The 23,353-nt window shown below is 47.5% G+C and overlaps 1 protein-coding gene across 1 annotated transcript in view; it reads right to left on the reverse strand.

Moving 5' to 3' along the window:
• Window positions 1-2,745, reverse strand: part of PLEKHA2 (pleckstrin homology domain containing A2) — a 56,523-nt gene extending 53,778 nt beyond the window's left edge. The window contains exon 1 of the mRNA XM_077805764.1: window positions 2,639-2,745. The gene's annotated coding sequence lies outside the window, so the exon portion shown is untranslated. The remainder of the gene's footprint in view (window positions 1-2,638) is intronic.
• Window positions 2,746-23,353: the final 20,608 nt, after the last annotated feature.

Raw genomic sequence — 23,353 nt, forward strand, 5'->3', positions numbered from 1 at the left:
GTGAAAGACAAGCTTTTGAGTTGACACAGAGCTCTTCCTCAGAAGCTCAAGAGCTTGTCTCTCTCACCAACAGAAGTTGGTCCAATAAAATATATTACCTCCCGCACCTTGTCTCTCTAATATCCTGGGACCAGCATGGCTACAACAAAACCACATACATGTGGATATACAGGAAAATTAATCCAAATTAATTAAGGGTGTGAATGTGAAGTGAATTAGTTAAACCACATTAAATCCCTGTGGGAATACCATGATTCAGAATTAAAGCGGCCTTCACTTCCTAAGTGAATTAAACTAAACCAAATTAAAACACCATCCACACAGGGATTTAATTCAGTATAGCTAATCCACTTCACATTCACACCGTTAGTTAATTTGGATTAACTTTCTGGATGCCCCCATATAGACAAGCCCTTAGATGGTCCAGTATGACACAGCTAGGTCAGTCTAGGGCACAGTGCAGGAGATCACACTGCAAGGGACTACAGAGTTTAGGGATTTGTAAATGGAAGAGTCATATGCTGTGCAATAAATGAGTATTCTGCTGGCACCAGACACTGAGAGCCTCTGCACTTGGTATTCTTGAAAATAATGGGAACCAAGATACTGGATCCACTCCAAGGAAACAGCATCACTGTCAACATGGATCTATCTACCTTTTTAACTATTTGTACTGGGCTTGTCACCTTGGTACCTGGATCTACAGCATAGTCAATGCTTTTCTTACAGACAACAGAGACAGTTTCCCTCTCTCAGGAGTTTAAATGTGAGATGACACGGGACTACTTTAGCTCCACTGCTGTCTTGGGCCACCAAATTATACCCACTCTTCCACAAAGCATCAACAGTTCCCAAGGCACCACCTAGTACACAGTTATTAAAACACGCTACGCTATGACGGATGATCGTTTAGACCTTTTATGACATTACCACATCTGCAAACTCCACTTCCTTTTATCTATGCTCACTAAAGAGAGCTCACAAAATTCTCCCCATTAACTCACAGAATGCTGACAGTTTCCAGAGGAAGGGCAGGTGAACAGGAGAACAGATGTAAATATTCTGCGGAATAGGTTCAGCAATCAAACTCATGTTAATTGCAAACATTTGTATTTATTAAACAATTAACTGGCTCAAAGGAAGGCCTGACAGTAGTGAGGTTAAACTATGTCATTACAGCATCATTCTGTTCATAAAAGAATTGTCAGAGGCAACTTGATCTAGTGAAACTAACCAGGAGACTGGGATTTTGGACCCAGGATCTTATCCTGCCTTTCCCACTGACCATATATTAGTCACTTAGGCCCAAAATTTTGGGTGCCAACAATCTGAGACACACAAAAGTCAGTGGACACCATTGAAAATGTGGGCCTTAACCTCTCTGCTTCAGTTTTCCCACCTGTAAATATTCTGCGTTGGGAAGGTTAGAGTGCCACAGAAACACAACAAATTGTTATTGATTATGAATCATGAAACTGCAGAGGTCTTTCGCTGTGGATTCAGGCTATGCGTCCAGGAGCTGCTAAGAAAAGGTTCTTGCAATATTCCAAGACTGACAAACCAACCCCATCGTGACTTTTCGCTTTTGGGACAGAACCCCATGGGAATGCTGACAGCTTCCTCTGTATACAAGATAGCAACATACTGAAAAGAGACCAAGACACCTACTGCCTTTAACTCCCATTAGTGCTAATGGCAGTCAGGCACTTGAAATCCTTTCTATGGGCCAGACCCAAAGTCCTCTGAAGTCATGGAAAGACTAATTCGTACCCATGAGCCCTGGTTCAGACCCAAGGCAGGAATACAGTGTGCAGAATAAGGATCAGAATAGACCACATAGTTGAATAAAAACCTTCACAAGGATCTTACATGGTCTTCTCTGACCACCCATGAACATACCTCTTAAGACGCTAAACCAAAAACCCCTCTTGAATTCCAGTACATAACCAGCCCCAGTTCCCTATCGAAACTCCGGGCAGCATAGGCGCCCTTTGCAAGCTCCCTGAAGGATGCCTGGGCATAAAAAGCCCTTTGTGGTCTTCAGTGGGCCACGTGCACAGCGACAAACTCTTCTGAGAATCAGCTCAAACTGCAGAGAGTATCAAAGAGACAGGACTTTGTCTGTGAGCAGAGGCACCGTGGGGGCTCCACAGAAATACCCCCAGTGGGAGCCCTTGGCACACAGAGTCATTCCAGCCTCTTTCCAGCTTGAGCCAGGCGTCGCTAACTAAAAACCTCGGGGGAGGGTGCTCAGCGCCCAGGGAACCCAGGCGGCTCCGCGATGCCCCGCAGCCACAAAGGCCTTTCCCGGCGCTGCCCGGGCCGCGCAGAGGCAGCTCCTGGGGCAGGCTCCAGACAGGCAGCGCCGTGCGCCCCGGGGATGTTCGGTCCCCAGGAGCTGCAGTCAGGCGCTGAGCTCCGATCCCCCCAGCACCCAGACCCCGCCGCCCAGGGGCGCTCGGCCCATTGCACCCCTCCCTTCCCGGGGTGCCCCCCAAACTCTCACCCCTGCCCAGGGCGCTCCCCTCCCGGCAGCCCCGCGTCGCCTCCATCCACCCCCCGGCTCGGGCACCCTCCCCGGGGGACGCTCCTGCACCCCTCCGGGGCGCCCCGCGCCTGGGCGCCGCTCCCCACTCACCCAGCGGCGTCTGCGGGCGGCGTCGGGGGCTGGGGCTGCGCCCCCGGGGCATGGCCAGCCGGGCGCTGCGATCACATCGGGAGCCGGGGGCGTGTGGCTCCGGCGCCTCGTTTTTTCCGGGTTAATTTTTACGCTTCGCGTCCGCAGCAAACCCAGCCCCGGATGTGAGTGCAGGGGCCGGGAGCCGGCTGGGTGCGCTCAGGGTGCGGGAGCGCTGCGCGCCCCGGGAGCCGGGGCAGCGGGGACGGGCGGGTGGGGCTGGGGAGGGTGCTAGAGACCTGCCCCCGCTCTGTGGGGCAGACCCAGAGGCCCTAGCCGAGCCCGCTGCCTGCAGCCGAGCGCGTCGCCAGCCCGGGGGGTGATTGTACAAGTACAGTCTCACCCCGGGCAAAAAAGTGTAGATTTGCACCAATTTTTTTGTCATGCTTGTCCCGCGCCTTCTGGCATCGCCCTGGCTTTACCCTGCCCGCCCCAGTCCACACACGTATCCGTAGCCAGGGTCAGCACCTGTGGTTTTCATTCAGCAGCCGCGACTTTTGGGGGTGTCCCAGGCTTCAGCGTCAATGAACGTGGCTCCGCACGGGAAGGGCAGGCTGCTGAAATAAAAAATCTCAGGACTGCTAAACCCCATGAACCAGTTTTGTTTGGGGGTGGTTGCGTTTTGTTTTCCAAACCACTTTTCACCAGTTCTTACAGCTGTGTGCGGCTCATGTCATGAAAGATGTCATGGTGATGCACAAACAGAAGGGGGCAGATTTAAAAGTTGCTCTGGGAATCTCATCCGCTTCCTGACTTGTGCATGATTAAAATCTCCACCGTAATGATGCAGTTACATTTTGACACATAATTCAGGCCCCACTCCTTAGAAAACATTAGGGCACATGAGTAGTTCCGTCCAGTGAATGCACATCGAGTTAATTCAGTGCTGACACCTTGCACAATCATGGTCTCAGGTTGCACCTGCCTTTCCTTTAAAATCCACTGAGATATATGCATCAACCCACCGCAGAATTTGCAGGTTGCATCCGCAGCTGAAAAATAATTCTACAACAAATCAGTGAATCATACCAGGGGTTCCTGAATCAGGACCCTCCTACTGTGATACTGGCTGTCTGCTTGAAAGGCAAACAAACAAACAAAAAAAAACACCCCAAAAACCTGTCTAGCATATTACATCAGCAAACTGCCTGTGATGTGATGGCCAGTATTTCCCCAGTGTGGAATTGAGGACCATAAAGTTTTACTTGGTGACAAAATGCAACTGAAAGCCAAAAATGACTGGGATTATTTATAAGATTGCTCCATGTTGTTCTTCATGAAAATGGGGCTGGAAGAGTGAACAATGTCAATATAGCTGGTTGGGTAGCAGTGAAATGCTACCTAACGTCACTTTTAATACACGCCTCTACTGTCACTCATGTGTACTTCATTAAAATGTTGCAAAAATGCAGTTTAGAGTGGACATACCTGTGAAAGCAGTTTGAGACGCTATGTTCCTTTATTCGCAAAAAGAAAAGGAGTACTTGTGGCACCTTAGAGACTAACCAATTTATTGATGAAGTAATGAGCCCATTCCTATCTTCATGAATCTCACTGAACAAAGCATTCTTCCCACCCCACCCCCAGAAGGCTTTCTTTGTTGTTTGTAAAGCAGAAGGCAATACATCATGTATAAGGCTAGAACAGTTATTGAGCCAATGCCTAATTCGCCCTAGACACCTCCTCTGCTACGGCAAATAACCTTTCTTTATGCAATTGAATAGATCTGTTCCTCATGCAGAGGGCTCCTGGTTCTGTAACAGCCAGAGTGAACTTGCACAGAAACTGTGTGATAAGTGTTTTCTTTCTCCGTGGAGCAGTTTTGCAGAGACCCAAGTCAGAAATTCCGATGAGATTTTGAGTATTTTTCCAAGCAACGTAAGTAACAATCTCCAACTCCCCACATCTTACTTTTTTAGAGAATGGACAGTAGTTTTGAAAACCTATTATGCACTATCTGGAGCACATTAGATGAAATCTTGTTATTACTTAAAATATTTGCTTCACTCCTAAGAATTTCCTGTGGTCTGGGTCATTTTTAGAACAAGTTTTTTTCCCTTCCATGCTGAAGACATCACCCAACTGCTCTTACTGCAACCGTGCATGTTCATTGTTGTCTGACCATATTCGGGGCCTGCACTTCCTGAGAGGCAGATAAGAACCACATTGGCTGCAATCAAGAGTAGGCACTGACCCATTGCAGAATACTGCAGAGCGAGGCACGGGCCCTGTTCAGCAGAGCATTTAAGCATGTGCATAAGTCCATCCCTACTCAGCACCAAGCACGTGCTTATCTCTGGCTGGGTGAAATACACCGCCAGGCAGAGGAGCAGAACATGCCTAAGTGCCACTTAAGACTTCCACCTCCGCACAAGGTTGCACCCAGGGAGCCCAGCCGTGGGTGAAGGAGCTATTGTTTTCATAGCCTGCTTTCAAACCACACATTAAATGAAATTATATGGAACATGCAACTCCTTGGCAGTTTCACAGTCCCAGCCACAGATACTGGCTTTTGCCTATTGGCCATGGCAAAGCCTTCAAGCCGTGAGTTCCTCTCGATGCCCCTTCCAGGGGCGTGAGCTTTTCCTTCCTGGTTTATCATCTCGACAGTTCCATCCTCTCACAAATATTTTGCTGTTGAGATACAGCCCTGCAACAGACCCAAACATCTCATGGAAACTGTAACCCAGAATGTGTTATTACTTCTGGAGAAAAAAGAAAAGGAGTACTTGTGGCACCTTAGAGACTAACCAATTTATTTGAGCATGAGCTTTCGTGATCTGATGAAGTGAGCTGTAGCTCACGAAAGCTCATGCTCAAATAAATTGGTTAGTCTCTAAGGTGCCACAAGTACTCCTTTTCTTTTTGCAAATACAGACTAACACGGCTGTTACTCTGAAATACTTCTGGAGAGAACCCCTGCGCTCCCTCCCCAGCTCTCCCTCTCAACCACCCCCAAGAGGTGCTTGCAAGAGCGCGGGATCCTAGATACCAGTTCTATGTACTTCAGCGCTGTTACACCAGACCTGGATCTGGGCAGAAGGATCTGTTTGGCTGCGTGCAGTTAGAGTGGGGTGGGCGTCTGAGATGAGGGGCAGTGATCAGGAATTAATCACGCCACAGCAAATCATTCAAAGAACTGTATTTTTTTCTCCTTGCTTCCCCTTCCCCCAGCTGGCTGATTCGTGTCTGCCTCTGGACATCATCTCTGCTGGTGACAGTCAGAACAAACCACCCCTCGCCTACCTCCTCCCTCAGGAAAACTCAGAATCATCATCAGGGTTTGTTATTACAGTACCCACACAGAAGACAGCCCTTGTCCCAAGAAGAGGTGTGAACTCACAGATAAAGAGCATGCACCGACTGGATGTACATTGGTGGACAGATTCACTACCTGGGATAGTCTAAGTACTCCAGTCAGGTCCCATAGCCTTTTCCTCACTGCAGGTTTCCTTAAATAACAGAAGCCGCAAAAGTCTCCAGGTAAGTAAAACAGCACATTTAGCCTCAGAGACTTACCCCACTTTCTCCAAACTGGGGAGGGCACTTCCCTGCCCAGTAGGAAACCTGTCCCAGCCATTATAGGACACCCCACCTTCCATGTCCTAGCTACATCCCCCACTATTGGGGGTAGGCTGCCTCCATTTATAGCAGGCATCACTGCCAACCTGGAGTCACATGACCCCCCTGTCATGTGCTCCCTGAACTCAGTCCTCTTGGCCTCAGGACCCCAAGCCTTAGAACAGGAGACCTGTGCACTGTTACCCAGGAGTCAAGGGGGTCTGGGTCTCCATTGCCATGCACCTTGTGAGGTCATTTATAACAAGCGCAAAGTGGGTATAAAAGTCTACCAGGGTGACTGGCTAGCCTTTTACATTCCCAATGTACCGGGGCGCATGACTGTGCAAGGTACAGGGCAGTGGAGAATCAGGCCCAAGGTTTATAGGGGAAACTATTGCGTCACGGGTTGCAAAAGGGGACAAATACCCAAAGCCATGCTGCCTAGTGAAGGGTGCTTATTCAACCCAAGCAGGTGACAGGTTTAGAGGCACTTCATGATATCCTTTAAAATGTCTTTTTAGGTGGGTGCAGCTTCAGTTACCCTCTGCTTAGGTGGCTCCTTTTTAACTCACAAGGTCATGTTTCCTAGTCAACTAGTCACCCAGGTGTGACTGGATGCATGGTGGTGAACGCAGTTTTTATCATTTCTGTCGCTTAGATGCAATCATAAATATGTGTACATAATGCAGCGGCCGTATGCAAACTTTCTGGGTCGGAAAAGAGTTGGGTGAACTATTCTCAGTAAACAATTTATCTGGTGAATGGAGCCTCTTTTTCTTTAAGTGGATTATCCATGGCTGGATTTGGCTTTTTCACAGCTATTTTTCTTATTTTGAATGATCTAATTGCTAGTTTATGCTAACGTATTTCAGCCTGTGGGCTGCTTGCAAGCTATTTGCCATTCTGTATAATTGTTCACCTAAGTTACATGGGGCCAGATTTTCAAGAGCTCAGCTCTCATTAAGACACCAAATTAAGTGGCCAGCTTTTCAGAAGAGTTGGGTCCTGAGGCCTTTTAAAAACCTAATTCTGGGTGCTAAGCACTTGAAAACGTGTCCCATGCTGTTGTTCCTGTTTTTTGACTGGCTGTCTCCCAAGTTCCCTGGGAGATTCCAAGCCAGTTGCCTGAATACATCTGACATGAATACTTGTGATCTTGTGCAAAAGCACATTTGCACGAGTATTTACGATCCTTCCCCTTTCTGCGAACAAAATGGTGCTTGCACAGATGATAGAAAGCAAAAAGTAAACACAAGTAAATACATGTGAACACCCTCAAAATAAATCATTTTATTTTATTCAAATGAGACAAAGAGGATGAGGTTTTTCTTTTATTGGACCAACTTCTGTTGGCGAGAGAGAGACAAGCTTTCGAGCTACACAAAGCTCTTCTTCAGGCCTGGGAAAGGTGCTCAGGGTGTCACAGCTAAACACACGATTACACAGATAGTTTAGCACAAGGAGTTAGGGCATATTCTAAACGTATGTCTACACAGCAAAGACAAAGTGGCCAGCTTTTCAGAAGGGGTCAGCACGTTGGGTCCTGAGGCCTTTTAAAACGACTCGGGCTCGTGGGGCCCAGGCTAACGGGATGTTTCATTGCTGTGCAGATGTCTGGGCTCGGGCTGGAGCCCTAGCTCTGGGACCTTCCCACTCTGCAGGGTCCTAGATCCCGGGCGCCAGCCCAAGCCCAGACGTCTACCCAGCAACGAAACAGCCCTGCAGGCCGAGGTGGCTAGCACAGGCCAGCTGAGGGTGTCTAGTTGCTCTGTAGACACATGCACCCTAAGAGACCAGTCTAACTCCTTGTGCTAAATTACCCATTTGATCTTGTGTTTAGCTGTGATCCTCTGAGCACCTTTCCCAGGCCTGAAGAAGAGCTCTGTGTAGCTCGAAAGCCTGTCCCTCTCACCAACAGAAGTTGGTCCAATAAAAGATATCACCTCCCCCACCTTGTCTCTTTAATATCCTGGGATTGACACAGCTACAACTCCACTTTTGTTCGTATAAACGTGTGTAACAAAGAGTTAGACCTCCCAATCTGTGCTTTTTCATTAGTCTATCCAATGAGTTTGTCTCTTCTAATTATTCTCTGCTTTCCACTCCCTTCTCTGCTGGAAAGCGCTGGTTGATGTCTGTTAGTATTTCAGACACTGGGCTGGTCACACTTAGCAGGAACGTCTGTGGGCTCTGCTCTCTTAAGCAAGGCTCCGATCAGCGTTCTCACGGAGGTGGCCACTTTCTGCTGGATTTCTCTTTCAATATTTCCACATGCAGCACAGAAATGGCATTTTTCACAGGCGCGCTCAGACTACCCCTGCCAACTCTTTTTTCCTTTTTCTTTCTGGCTACTTTGCAGCGATTAAAACGTTCCATGGCCTATTTTTAGATCGGGCCATCTTTTGCAGACCTTGTGACGGCACGAAGGCCTGGGTCTGAAACAGCCCTGTTTTCTGCGAGCAAAGTCACATGGGAGCGGATCATGTGGGCACTCCTGATATAGCTATAGAATCTGGAGCCTTTTCTCTTTTCGCCCATAGCTGATAGGTTTTGTTGCCACTACGGCTTACTATCCCTCTCTCCAAAGGGAGTTTGTGTATCTACATATAACTGATCAATGATCCCATAGTGGCACCAAGCCTCAGAGCCCCCAGCTCCCCCTTCTCCAGCCACTGGGGCTGAGGGAAGCAGAACAGAAACTCCCTGATGAGGGTGTTGCGCCAGCCCCCTGGAGCTGCAAAAACTTCCTCAGCAACAGCTGGGATCCACAGCAGGGCAGGGAGAAGCCCAGCCAGAGCCCCCTGCCTCCCTCAGCACTCTCAGAGGTGGCTGCCCCTCTGGAGACATCAGGTCGAAACTCCCCATTTCCCCTTTCTCCCCCCATGGATTGGCAGAAACAGAACTTGGGCGGGAGGGGGAGGCATTGGAACCTTTCTCAGCAATAACCAGGAGGAGCAGCAGGGGCAGGCAGGGCAAATCCCAGCTGGTGTGGCCTACCTTCTCCTTCCACTTTCCCCAGGCCATCCTCGCCCCTGGGGCACCATAGGAATTGCCAGGCTGGATCAGACTCGCGGTCCAGCTAGCTCGGTATCCGGTCTGCGTGTGACAGTGGTCAGCGCCAGATGCTCCAGAGGAAGGCACAAGAACCCCACAGTCAGCAGATGTGCAATCTGTCCCCATCCAAACTCCTAATAGACATTAGCTTAAGCCTTAAAGCAAGAGATTTTATATCCCGTCCAAATTTTTTATTAACATTAACTGTTATAACTCTGGATAGTCTTGTTAGCCATAGAAGTGTTCAGTTCCTCTTTGAATCTTGCTCAGTTCTTGGCCTCAATGGCATCATGTGCAGTCAGCTCCACAGTTAAGTATGTGTTGTGTTAAAACATTTTCTTTTCTCACTTTTGCATTTGCCACTTTTCAGTGTCGGTGCATGTCCCCTTGTCTTGAGTTCTGAGGCAGGGAGACTCAGCGGACTTCACTACAGTCTGAGCTTTGGACATGATTTTCTGTTGGCCCCATACTCTGCCCCATACTCTATTCCCAGCTTCCCTTCCCCTGCCTTCCATTATTATTATTAATGGCTTCCCGCCATTATTATTACTGATTATTTGTATGATTATAGCACCACCAAGCCCCAGTCATGGACCAGAACCCCATTATGCTAGGCGCTGCACAAACACAGAACAAAAAGACAGTCCCTGCCCCAAAGAACTTACAGTCTAAGACTAAGACGAGACAACAGCTGGATACAGACAAAGTACAAGGAAACAATGCGACACTCTTGGGCAGCGGTCCAGCTTACCCTCTCGCCTTTCTCTCTCTCCCCTTCCTTGTTTTTCTCTTTGCTCCTACTCACTTGCCCCTTTACCTTATCCCAGTCCCACCGTACAATAATTATGACAATACAATAGATACAATTCACAAAGAAAAGAGAAATGTAGCTAAGAAAACTTACTGCCATTCCAGTAGTGCCGACTCCAAAATGTTCACAAGTCATAAGTCCGCTTTCACTTGAAAATCGTGAATCAGTGCCCCCCCACCATGAGATTGGCTTAAATATGATGAGATTTTAAACAATAATAAATGAGTGTGTGTGGGGGGGGTCTGTTTGTTTGTCTGCTTGTGTCTTTAGGGTTCAAGTTTTCAAGCTTTCCCCCACAATCATGATGTCTAGAAATGTCCCCCCTTTTAAACAGCAGCTGAGATTCTAAGATAATAACATGACTCCAGGAGCTGGGGCTTTAATACAATCCCCAAAATCACAAGTGTTGGCACCCCTGCCATTCTCCCCCAGTCACTCTGTTTGCACATTGTGCTGCTTATCTCCACCATGGGTCGGCTGTTTATCTCTTAACACTGTAAGCTTTTCAGGGCAAGGCCTGCACGGGCCTATGGGTTTGTGCATCACCCAGCACAATGGGGCCCCTGATCCCAATAGGGCATTAAGTGTTACCACAATATAATAGATAATAATGGCCACATGCTGCATGCAGAACACACCCTTCATTATGGGTTCAAAGGCACAGTGTGGTGGGAAGAGGAAAAGCGAGATCTCCCAGCAGGGCTGATTGTAATAAGTAGAAGCTGAATTAGTCACCATGAAAGTTTAATCTCTTTAGTCTCTGTGGACACACAAAGTGCTACTTGTTCAGGGCTGTGTAGCTCATATGATCACGTAACATGCGCTTAGAACTGATGCTTCAAGCTCCTTGCGACAAAGAGCGTCAGCTCTATGGAGCCATCTGGCTCTGGCTGGGTGGGGTGCACAGCAGGGTCACATCCTCCAATGCAGCATACAGTGATGGGTGTGCCCAGAGCAGACTCAGGGGCCATGATTAGTTCATACCCAGGTCTGGGTATATTTATAGTCTAGCCCAGGCCCACAGCTATACAGTCAGGGAAAGATAAACCCATCCTCAAAATCCTTGAGTAAACCTGAAAGAACATCCAGCTCTGCATAGGGTTGGCCAGTCGGGGGATTAGGGGCATAACCCCAGTGAGACTCACCTCCCTGGCAATGCCCAAGGCCTTTGCTGTCCATGGCTGACATTTGTCCTTTTTATTGATTCGTTCTAGAGGCAGGATGTCCAGTGGTTAGGGTACTAGCCTAGGACTTGGGCGACCTGGCTCCAGTTCCCTGCTCTGCCAGAGACTCCCTGTGTGATCTTGGGCAGCTCTGATGATATAAACTGTGTCCACGCTGTGGGTACTTTGCTGGCACACTATATGGTCTAGCACTTCTCATATAGACCTGGCCTGAGTGAGCTCCTAGTTGCCAGGGAGGACAGGGAAGCAACTTACTCAGGACCGGTTATATTGGTAGCTTATGGCTTAGCTGTGAAATGAAAAGCAGTATCTTTGAATGTGCTTTTCAACTGCAGAGTTTATTTGACTTACGTCTGGCTTGGTCTCTTGAGATTTAAACAGAAAACAATCTGAGACCCTCTGACTCTAGTGCAAAAAGAAATTAGGGCAAACGTATCAGCTGCTAAACGGTTAGTTTTAACAACATCCAGCATCACAGTATTACAGCTAGCAGGTACGCTGGTTTAACAGCTACTGGTGTATTTCACATTTCCTTTATTGTTGTAACAGCTGAGCTTTCGTAATGAAAAGCATGACACTGCACGGCATCACGTCACAGGGAACTCAACAGCAATTTACCAACAACAGCCACTGCAATGAAAATGGGATAGTGAAACTGTGTTGAATCCCCTGCGTTCCTTGTCCCAGCGCTGGAGCCTCTCTGGGGCCCATTGCAGTCATCACTGAAACAGCATTCCAGGGTGGCCCCGCTCGCACTCCTGTACCAAGCCTGGTCACAGAAGGACTTGTAGGAACAAGACTTAATGACACTATCTGAAAAGAAACACACGCGTATAGGCTGTTACATATTGTCATGGCAGTAGGCTACTGGATTGAACAAACTCTTTTTTCCTGGGTTAAGCTGATATGTCAAGTCCCATCACTGAGTAAGCTAGAGATCTCCTTTATGCTTGAGAAGTGGAGTAAAAATGTCGCCTTCCCTGCCCCCAGAACTGACTCTCTGCCAGGAGATATATCAGCTGAGACAGTTGAACAGCCATGCAGTACTGCACAGTGAGCCTGGGGAATAATCCACAGAACTGATATGGGTTCAAAGCCCTCCAGAATCAACTCTCAGCCATCCCACTATGCAGTAGGTGGCGAAGTATTGTTCACAGCCACACTGCTTGAAAGGCCAAAGCTAGACAGCGAACCAGTGGCAGAGCCCGGGTTAGAATTCCGGCCCATCTGCCTTCCAACTCTGTGCTCTCTGCTCCACACCACACTGCTGTCCCTCAGCTCCTGGGCTGGAGGGAACTCGGTCTTTCTGGTGTCAGACTGTTGTTTCTGGAGGACCAGAACAGCGCATTGTAAAAAGGACTTTCTCCGGGGCAGAAAATTCTTGCTGTGTATCTCAGACCACATGTGATTCTTTCACAGGATGTCAGTGCCCTGTGCACTCACTGCTGAAAGCAGAGAATGCCACCAATACCCACAGCAGCTGCTACTTCTTAGCCAGAAGTCAGCATCAGAGCTGCGACTGTGGGCAACAATTATGGAAACTGCTGGGAAAAATCCCAGTTGCACAAGAAGCAAAACGTTTTGCAGTTTTGCCTTAATTTTATCTTTACTGTTTCCTACAAACCAACAGGTGATTGCACACAATCAAGACCAGCACATCTCTGCTTGGGATACAATTACGAAAATGCATAAGATATGGAATTCTTCACTGACTGGAGTTTCCCCAGAAGAAAATCTAGGGGAAGATGGTGAGATTTTACTTTTGACCAAATTCCCATTAAAATATCAGTTTCTGCACACAGACATTCTCCAAGTGATCATTTTCCCCAGCTGTCCTCTGGTGACCTTCAGAAATTCCTATGGCTTTTAGGCTGCTTTCACGCCAAAGGATTGGAAACATCACCACTTGAATTAAACTGTACATATTTCTGCATAAGCCAGCAAAAAATAAATACATGCATTTCTTCTGCTCAGACTGTTTATGTTTTCATAACTGGAAAGGAATCTCCTTGAGCCTGGACTATTTTACATATTTTATTTATTCACCTTTATGCTTTCCTGGAGCTCTCATTGCTGTACTCTCTGAGCTCCTCGGATATACTAATGGAGTTTTCTGCACATCTCTCAAGAAATACTTTCTCCATTAAACTGAGCCACAGCAAGGGTAAGGCCCTGATTCTCCAATGTACTGAGGTACTTAAATATCTTTAAGTATCTGGGCCTACGTGACTTGCTGAAGGTCCAGCAGTGAATCTGTGACAGAGATTAGAATGGGGCCCAGCTTCTCTGAATTCCTTACCTGCAAGCCAGCCCATCCTTCCTCTGACTGGTTCGTTGAGCTAACAGTGTTGCTTGATTTGAATGGCTCCTGACAAAGGCAAGTTCCAGTGGAATGGTATCATATTGACAAAAGCACCTTGTTTTTATGCATGGTTCAGTAATGGGAAGTCTTTTAAAGAGCCAGGCTAATTAGCCATTGGTAAGCCTACTTACCGAGGGATGTGGTGGATTTTTTGTCACTTGGAGTCTAAATCAAAATGGACATCTCTCTAAAGGAGGGGCTCTCGCTCAGCCAGAAGGTCTGAGCTGGATGCAGGAGCCACTGGGTACAATTCTCTGGCTTGTGCTATGCAGGAAGTCAGCCAAGATGTTCAGAACTGGTCCCTTGGGGCATTAAAAATCTCTGAATCTGTGAGTTTTGGCTCAGCGTAAACGAACCCGCTGATTCAATGCAGATCAGACCTCATCCTTGTTAAAGCTGAGCTGTGAACTAACCACAACACACTTTTACTACCTATAAGCAGCTCACCATTCTCCTTACTTACCCTGTGCAGTGAACAGAGTCTAAGGCCCCTGCTGAGCACTCTGCTTACTCCCTCCCGGCCTATGAAGCCATGTTAGCTGTTAGGTCATTAACACTTCACTATATTGCTTCTTAGTGGAAATAAAGTCAAACCAATTCCAGGGATGTTTCTGGCAAGTCTGCTTAGCCCCAGGAGACTGGTTGGCTGTTTGCTGTCGCATTTCAGCAGATTTCTCCAGCCTGAACATTGACAGCAGCTAGACATCTATTTAGATGTCTCACACAGGATCTATGGACTTCCAGCATGGCCCAGGACCCAGGACTGCTGTTTTCCATTTGGCCTTCACTATGACTTTTACTCAAAAGCTTGGAAGCCTTTGCTGAGTCCCTCCTGCACGGCTGCCGGCGCGGAACTCCCAGTACCACAGGAGCAGGAGAAACACATGCAGGCTCTGCCAAGTCTCAGTTCTTTGATCTTGCAATCTGGACGAACCCTCCTGCTAGGACTGCCTCTGACAAGCCCTTTCTGTGCATCAGCTCCCCTCTCAGCAGCAGACTCTGGACATCTGCGGAGAATGCCCTTGGGGAAAGTGCTGCGTCTTTTCCTGGAACCAATTGAAATCTAAAACGGACATTTTAAAAATAAACTCCTTGCTGGGGAAGGTTTCCCCATCTCCGTTTCTGAGCTCTTCCTCCTTGGGTTCTGCTGGGGACCCTTTCTCCTCTATAGCCTGTATCCATTATTCTACCTTCTGCTCATTTTGTGGGGACTATTTTTTCTCTGCCCAGAGTCATCCCCATTCTCAGTCACCTTTGCTGGCCTCCTAACCGCATCCCCCCAGTTCTCCCACCTCCATCTACTGCTACCTACTCCCCTCTTTCTCAGCACTGTCTGCCCCTCCCATCTTACTCCAAATCCAATTCAGAATTGCTCTAATGGCTTTGGAAACACTCTCTGCCTCACTCCAACTCACTTCTTCAAGCCTGGATCCATCACCCCTCCTTCCTAGCTCTCCCCAGGTGATGACTGAATGCTCCTTCATGTCCCTAAACCTCGCTCCTCTTCCTCCAAGACACTGTCTTTTCCTCTTAAAGTCTCTTTTCTCTTTAGCTTGCGGCTGACTTTTTTAAAGACGTAATTGACGCTGCTGCGTGTGAAGTGTTATGTTCCTGGTATACGCACATGGAGAACTGAGATAAAAACAGAAATGCTCTTGCTGGAAGGTTGCAATGTAACATGACTTTATGTCTTAGAATTCAGAACAATAACACACAAGAAGCCACAAGACAACAACACACAAGAGCACACAAGAGAGAGACAAAGCAGGCTACTCCCTAAAACACAGAGGCACAACTCACTCCACCATACCTTAGGTGGTAAGGCCCAGATCTCACCTGTCCCTGCAGATCCCAAGCCTGTAAGCAGGCCCAGAACCCGCCCGACACCTGGCAATTTAAAATGATAGCCTACACTTATAACAGAGTTTTCGATACACCACATAAAGGTCACATTGTAGGGAAAATGTGCGCTGCGGAGCCTTTTGGGCCTGACTGTGGGCTTGCTCCCCTAGACGCTATTCACTAGCGATTGCTTTGTACTTGTCGACAGGGACTTACCTGTTGCAACGATGGTGGAGCAGGCATCTGCATAGTGAGGGCAGCCGTGGGATCCCTGCTGGTTGCAGTCATCCTCATTCGATGCAATGCAGCTGTGGCACTTGAGAGCCTTCCCTTGGCAAAAAGGACAAGAGACGAGCGTGAGTGGAATTGTGTTGCATGTCCTTCAGGCCCAGCCTGCTTTGCGTTGCTTTTCAGATCAAACAGCAGAAGTATGTGTGAGGGTTGTAATGCCACACTGCACGTCCGCAGGAAAGCTTGAGCATGGGTCCCTCTGCATGACTTGTCAGGAACACAGGGGTTCCCATACAGCATCAGAAGTCATAGATCCATCAAGTGTCATTGCCTGCCTCCAATGACCAATAGCTAATGCTCCAGACAAGGGTCCTCTTTGATCCCTGTGGTGATTGGTTTATGCCCTGATTCAGGAGCGCCAATTATGCATTATTGCTGTCTACACTCATTAGCAATGCTCATTAAATTATCCTGGCCTTTTATCTGTAAGCACCTGAAGGATAATAGGGTTATAAGGAATAGCCAGCATGGATTTGTCAGGATCAAATCATGCTAATTCAGCCCAATTTCCTTCTTTGACAGGGATACTGGCCTAGTGGATGGAGGAAAACAGCAGATGTGATACAGCTTGATTTTAGTAAAGCTTTTAACAGGCTCACGTGACATTTTCCTGAGCAAACTAGGGAAATGTTGGTCTAGATGAAATTACTATCAGGTGAATGCACCACTGGTTGACAGCCCATACTCAAAGTATAGTTATCCATAGTTCACTGTCCAACTGGGAGTTTCTCTTTCGTGTGGTCCTGAAGGGGTCTGTACTGGGTCCTGCACTATTCAATATTTTCATAAATATCTCAGATAATGGAGTAGAAAGTACACTTATAAAATGTGCTGATGACTCAAAGCTGGGAGGGGTTGCAAGCACTTTGAAGGACAGGGTTAGAATTCAAAACGACCTTGATAAATGGGAGATTCAGTCTGAATTCAGCATGATGAAATTCAATAAAGACGAGTGCAAAGTACTTCACCCAGGAAGGAAAAATCAAATGCACAGCTACAAAATGGGGAGTAACTGGCTAGGTAGTCATACTGCTGAAAAGGATCTGGTGGTTGTAGTGGGTCAGAAATTGAAAATGAGCCAACCATGTGATGCAGCTATGAAAAAAAGCTAATATTCTGGAGTGTATTAGTAGGAATGTTGTATGTAAGACAAGGGAGGGAATCGTCCCGTGCTACTTGGCACTGATGAGGCCTCAGCTGGAGGACTGTATTTAATTCTGGGCAGCACACTTTAGGAAAGATGTGGACAAATCGGAGGGAGTTGAGAGGTTAGCAACAAAAATGATAAAAAGCTCAGAAAACCTGACCAATGAGGAAAGGTTAAAAAACTGGCCATGTTTAGTCTTGAGAAAAGACAGCTGAGAGTGGACCTGTTAACAGTCTTCAAATATGTTAAGGGTTGTTCTAAAGAGGACGGGGATCAATTGTTCTCATGTCCACTGAAGGTAGGACAAGAAATGACGGCCTATTTCTGCAGCAAAGGCGACTGAGGTTAGGAAAGGTTTCAGAGTAGCAGCTGTGTTAGTCTGTATTCGCAAAAAGAAAAGGAGGACTTGTGGCACCTTAGAGACTAACCAATTTATTTGAGCACAAGCTTTTGTGAGCTACAGCTCATGATGCATCCGATGAAGTGAGCTGTAGCTCACGAAAGCTTATGCTCAAATAAATTGGTTAGTCTCTAAGGTGCCACAAGTACTCCTTTTCTTTTTGAGGTTAGGAAAAACTCTCTAACTCTCAGGGGAGTTATGCTCTGGAACAGGTGGTGGAATCCCCAGCACTGGGGCTGGATTTGATGCCCTTGCAAGGGCCTTTCCAGCCCTACATTTCTATAATTTGATTTGAATGTCTCCCACTGCAGTGAATTTATGCGATAACCTCGTTATCACACAGAACTGTGCCCATAGTAAAGACAATTCTCTCTGCTATGTGACATGCTTGATTCTGTCAATCAGTGATTGATTGGGAGGAAACACCTGACTGGTGCTTGAGCTAATTAACTGTAACTTTTCTTTGCAGAACCCATCAAAGGTGCTGCTCTCAGGAAGCAGTAAAGGGGAGAAAGTATGAAAGATCATTTATAGCACTATAGCAGGCCGTGTGGTCCAGTAGATAAGGGCCTGGCCCGGGAGTCAGGAGATGTGGGTGACCTTGAGCATGTCACTTCACCTCTCTCTGTGCCTCACTTTCCCCTGTGTGCGCGAGGGGGAGTGCTTTGAGCATTGTGGGTGGACAGCTCTAGATTAGAGCCAAGTCTCTCTCACACATGCAAAATATATTCAAATAAGCTTCCAGAAGTGACTCAAGCTGATGAAAGCAAAGCTAAATCAGACTCCCTGTTCCTTCCCAGTTCTTGTGCTGCAAAGTCTTCCTGACGTTACTCTTTCCCCTATTCCCTTAATCTTACAAATCACCAAAAAGAACATTTTAATTAAAAAATTAAAATACCCATTTATAACTCTCCATGGCCTTTGTGACAAATTCCGCTCTGATGCAACTGTTTATGGTCACGTTTTCAGATACCACGGCAACAGGCCCGATATACAAACCTGAACAGCACAGACACCCTTGCAACCAGCGGTTTTACCCGGAAAATCACGGCACAAGAATTGCTGTGATGATGCCGTGGCCTCGGCTGCTCTCATAGGAGAGTAATAGCTGTAAGAAACGATTGAGCAGGGGACACTGGTGCAGTTCTGGTTTCCAACGCAAGCGCCATGCTATGGGAAAGGCCCAAACGCCACACAGATTACACAGGAGCCTGAAGATATAGGTTAATCCAGCCTGTTAGTATATAAGCATGTCAACTTGGACTCCAACACTGGGGAGGCCTGTCCATTACTCTAACACATCTCTATGAGCTCCTGGGGCAACCCTCCCATGCATCACTCTCAGGCTTTTACATGGTGCCTTCCAAACAGCAAAGAAGAAAGCCTTGTGCTAGAGTAGGACGTGCCATGGGTTGAGGCTCTCTGCTTGGAGAATAGGAACAAAGTCTCTCCATGCTTCACCCAGCAATCGGTGGTGCTCTGGCTGCAGCTTCTCTGACCTCACACCCCCACAGGGGCTCTAACCACCACCTCCAGCGTATTCTCAGCTCCTGCCAGCTGTGCACACAGCAGCGTGTTTGGAAATTAAATCCATAACCCCAGGGTTGGCCCAACCCCGGACATGCTGGCATGAGGCTCTACGGCATCACATTGGACATGGTGTGCGTTTGACTGAACGAAGTTCTGTTGCATGTAGCACCTTGCCTATAAGCTGCATCCCAGTGGGCTGTACAGGAAGGGATTAAACACAAGGGTACCAGACAAAGTGAACGGAGGACATGATGTTAAGAGGCAAGGCACAACGATAGTCTTTCGATTTTGCGATGAAGAGGGCCTGGAGAGTTGATGAGGTGACAGATAAGGAAAATAGCCTTGTTGGCTGGCTGGGGGTTCCATTTATCTGGCGCGATAATGTCAATAGCAGCTATTTGACCCTCTCCTTTCCCTGCGGAGCATCACCTGACACAGACCTGCTGAGAAGTTGTTAACACGTTTGTGTCACTTGGGGACGACAATAGACTTTAAAGCACAACACTGGTTTACAACACCTGCAGACCAAAAACCTCAACAAAAACTCGAGAATCCCGTTTGTGTCTAAACCTTGGTATCTACGGGCGTTTGACATTGAACCCTCCCTACCGAGATATCATGTATGTGGTCGGCTGCGCCTCGTTCTCAGCAGAACAGAGCCCTCTCGTGGCCAGAAAAAGAGCTCCGGGTACCACTGGGAGAGCAGCTGGGTTTGAATAATCTTGGCTGCCTATTTTCTTGTTGCTGATGATGTATTACAAGGGTCACCTCAAAGGAAGCGAGGGACTGGATTTCAAAAGGGAAACGGGACAGTAAAGGGGCCAAATGACAGTCAACACTCGCCACATTCCAGTTCATGAAGCCCTGGCCCATTCCCTGTGGTGCCATGCAGGGCGGGCGAGTCCTGAAAACCCAACACTTCTGCGTGGAACCACGTGGAGGATTGGTGGTGCCACCCTCCTGTGCAATGAGCACCCTCTCTGTCGGGGAGCAATTCCGTAGTCAGTGGGAGCTTGACTTGTGTAAAGACCGAGTCAATATTGAGTATGGACATCAGGATTTGGCCTTATAGGCTTGGATATGCCCCTGACCTGTGCATCTGACTGTCTACTGGCCCCTGTATACGCACTGCCTTCCCCTCCCCTGGCATGTGCACCTGGCTCTATCCTGCCTCCTCACCCCCCAGTATATGAACAGCTGGATACTACACCCCCCACCGGTATAGGCATAGTTCTATGCTGGCCCCACATGCACATGTCTATACTGGTCCCACATACTGCACAGAGATCTCAACCTCTCCTGTCAGAGAGAGGAGAACGTTTTAAACTATCAGCCATTGCAAATCACAACATTTCTACAACTTAGTGTACAACACGAGCAACCGTTATGGCAGTAACAAGTTTCCATCTGCAGACCCAGCCATCCCTCCTGAACACTGCGGTGTGAATCTGGTTGCATTTACAGAGGCTCTTGCCTCATTGCTTTAAGGTGTCACCCGCTCGCAAACCAAACAGCTCCTTGGTTTCTGAGTATCTAATTGTATCTCCCCAAGACGTCATTGTAGAGCTTCTCCTAGCCCACCAAGATGACTGCCAGCCCAGGCTAGGGAGGCAGAATGAGGCTTCCAATCTTCCATCGGAGAAGTGGTCAGAAAAGACTCCCCGCCATCACTGCCTGAATGGGAAGGGAGCTGGCAGGAAGAGAGAACTCTTGACAGGGGCCTTTCCTGCTGGGAGGAGAAAACATCCTTGGAAAAGGTTCAGAACAGCCTCTAGTGAATGAATAAAAGACGCCAGCGTCTGTCCTGTGAGGTTGTCTAACAGCTAGTCTTACCCTCCAGCCTTGTTGCCTTTGGTTCTGCCGAGAAGCAAGTCATAAGGCTGCACTCGACTATAGGAGCCGTAAGTCTACGTAACAACGCGCTGTACACATGGCATGGCACCGTCATCAGCAAAACAACTTCTCTGCCTCCCTGCTTCAAAGTAGCTTTTCAAAGGACTGATACCAAAGAGCTATGTTTTAACTTGCAACCAACATCCTGGCAGTGAAAACATCACCCTAATCAGGGAACAACTTGGATGATCAAGATCTCCAAAACACAAGGAACCAGCCATCTCTCTTGGGAGAAGCTAGTTCTGGAGTTTCCATATGGTGCAATGTGGATTTTACGCCTGCATTTCAAACACGCTGAAGAGGAAAGTGTGAAGGGAGGTTATTTCCCTTTGAGCCCTCTCCGAAAGAGAAGCCACTTTCCTCTGAAAGTGAATTCTCTGCTGGGGAAGGAACGCACTGTCCGACAGGTGAGGTATTATGCTCTACAGAGATGAAACAACAGGGCATAAGACAGATAGATAAGCTGGCAGCTAATAAGCAGTGCAAAGTTATGCCAAGAGCTGTTTCTTCTACTATCGATTTCCACTACATGGCACTTACTTTCTGCTGCCAGGCACATGAAGATGACCAGTGCCAGGAGGGTCTTCATAGCAGACATTTCCTGGAGTCTCTGGAACGTTCAGGACAGTTTCTGGTTTGTATTAAGGTCTTCCAAGTAATCTACCAGAGTGATGGGCTCAGCTGTCCAAGGATAACATACTTAGTGCACAATCTGTGGTTAATACCTTCTTAGCCACATAGGACAGGAGGCAGAATCCAAGGGCACTGCCAGACCTGCATACAGGGAAGGGTTGAGTGTAGGCTGTACTCTGGGCATCTCAAGGCATAACTTAGTTTTCAAGGATTTTTTTATCCTGTGAAAGAATGAATCAGGAACAGTCAGTGACTTACTTAATGCACCACGGGTGGCTTTGGAGGGACCTCAGTTTTAGCAAAGCACCTGACCACAATATTCTTCCATCAATTTAGACGTAAGCTCCTTAGGACAGAAACTTTGTCTTCATGCCTGTCAGTAGAGTGTCTAGTACAGGTAGCACTATACAAAAGACAAATGACAATGATATGCCTGGCTTAGAGGAGTACCCCTGTCCCTGTCCCTTCTAACCTCTAGAAAGCACAATTCAGATACTTCTCCTTTGGGTGAGTAAGCATTGGGTGAAATCAGCTCATTTAGATGAGCGAGGTCTATCTCCAAATCACTTCTTATAATCACTATGAAAAACAATCCCACAGGCAGGAACTGAAAGCTAGGTTCCCTACTTTATCGGGGTTACCCCTGGATCAAGGGTCAGAATAACACATGCCGAAAGACGCAGCATTGTTTAGTGGTTCATGCAGGCAATTATGAGACAGACTACTCACAAGCGAACCCTGTACCACTGGGACCTTGGCCAAGCTCAAATAATGTGGCTGTGTCTCAGTTTTCCCACCTGTTCAAAGAAAAGGGGGAACAGTGACACTGCCCTACCCTTGCCAAAGCATTCTGGGATCCTCACACAGAGAGGAAAAGTATCAATGATCATTTATTTAAATCCCTTTAACATGCACCTCCCCATTGCTCTGGCTGCACGTACGAGATTTACTACCCAGCTCCAGCAAACTACACAGGCTTGTTTCCAATCTGGGGAAGTCTAATGCAAAGAATCCAGTTGTTTCTCAGATGGGGGAGACGGGGGTACAGGACTCAGAATGGCAGGGCTTTGGGCAGTTCAGCAATTGTACACACTACTGAAATGTCCTTCTTCCCTTAGAGAGCTGTGTCCTGGCAAGGTGAACTGAGTTGCTGGAAATACAGCATGGAAGCAATCTGCTGGGGCACAGTACAATGTTCCACTCGTTTTTGCATACAGAATGCTTCTCAGCTTCTGGAAAACACTGACGTTGCAGTGGGTTTTTAAAATGCTGGTAAAGCTCGATCTACGGTGCTAAAAAAGGAACCCACCTCCTCCCATTTGCTGCAGCTCAGGCTGGACACAGGTCTCCCATTCCCAAATCCCCCACCTCCATTTACTTTGAAACTCCCCCAGCCTGAGGGTTATCAGTGATGAATATTAACACTGAGCATTTACATTGTGCAATGCTTCCTTGTCCTTCACGGCCCCGCGGTCAGCCTGGGAAACACCTGCCTTTTTACAGATGGAGAAGCTAAAGAGGAGAGGTTAAGTGATTTATCTAAGTCCATCAAGGGAATCGGCGTCAGAGCTGGGATTACAACTGAATCCTGTCTCCTGATGTACGACAACTCTCTATTCACCCTTCTGCAGCCAGCCCGCCCGCCCAAAGTCTATGCCACCATGTGAACCCACAAAATAAGGGGAACATCCCCTCAAATTAGTATGACACTATAAAGCACGTGACCTAAGGGCACTGGAAATTAATCATTTTTTAAATTAATTTTGGGTGCATTTTATAATCCATAAAAGCCAGTCTCAGGATTTGATTTTGATCACACTTGCACTGGTCTAAATCAGGAGTAACTGCATTGAAATCAATGGAGTGACACCTAACCCTGTGTAAATGAGGTCAGAATCAGGTCCTCAATACACATACAATAAACATGATTTCTGATATAGGAAAAGCATCCAAGAATGGTAAATACAG

Source organism: Eretmochelys imbricata, chromosome 26, assembly GCF_965152235.1.
Source record: "Eretmochelys imbricata isolate rEreImb1 chromosome 26, rEreImb1.hap1, whole genome shotgun sequence".
NCBI lineage: Eukaryota > Metazoa > Chordata > Testudines > Cheloniidae > Eretmochelys > Eretmochelys imbricata.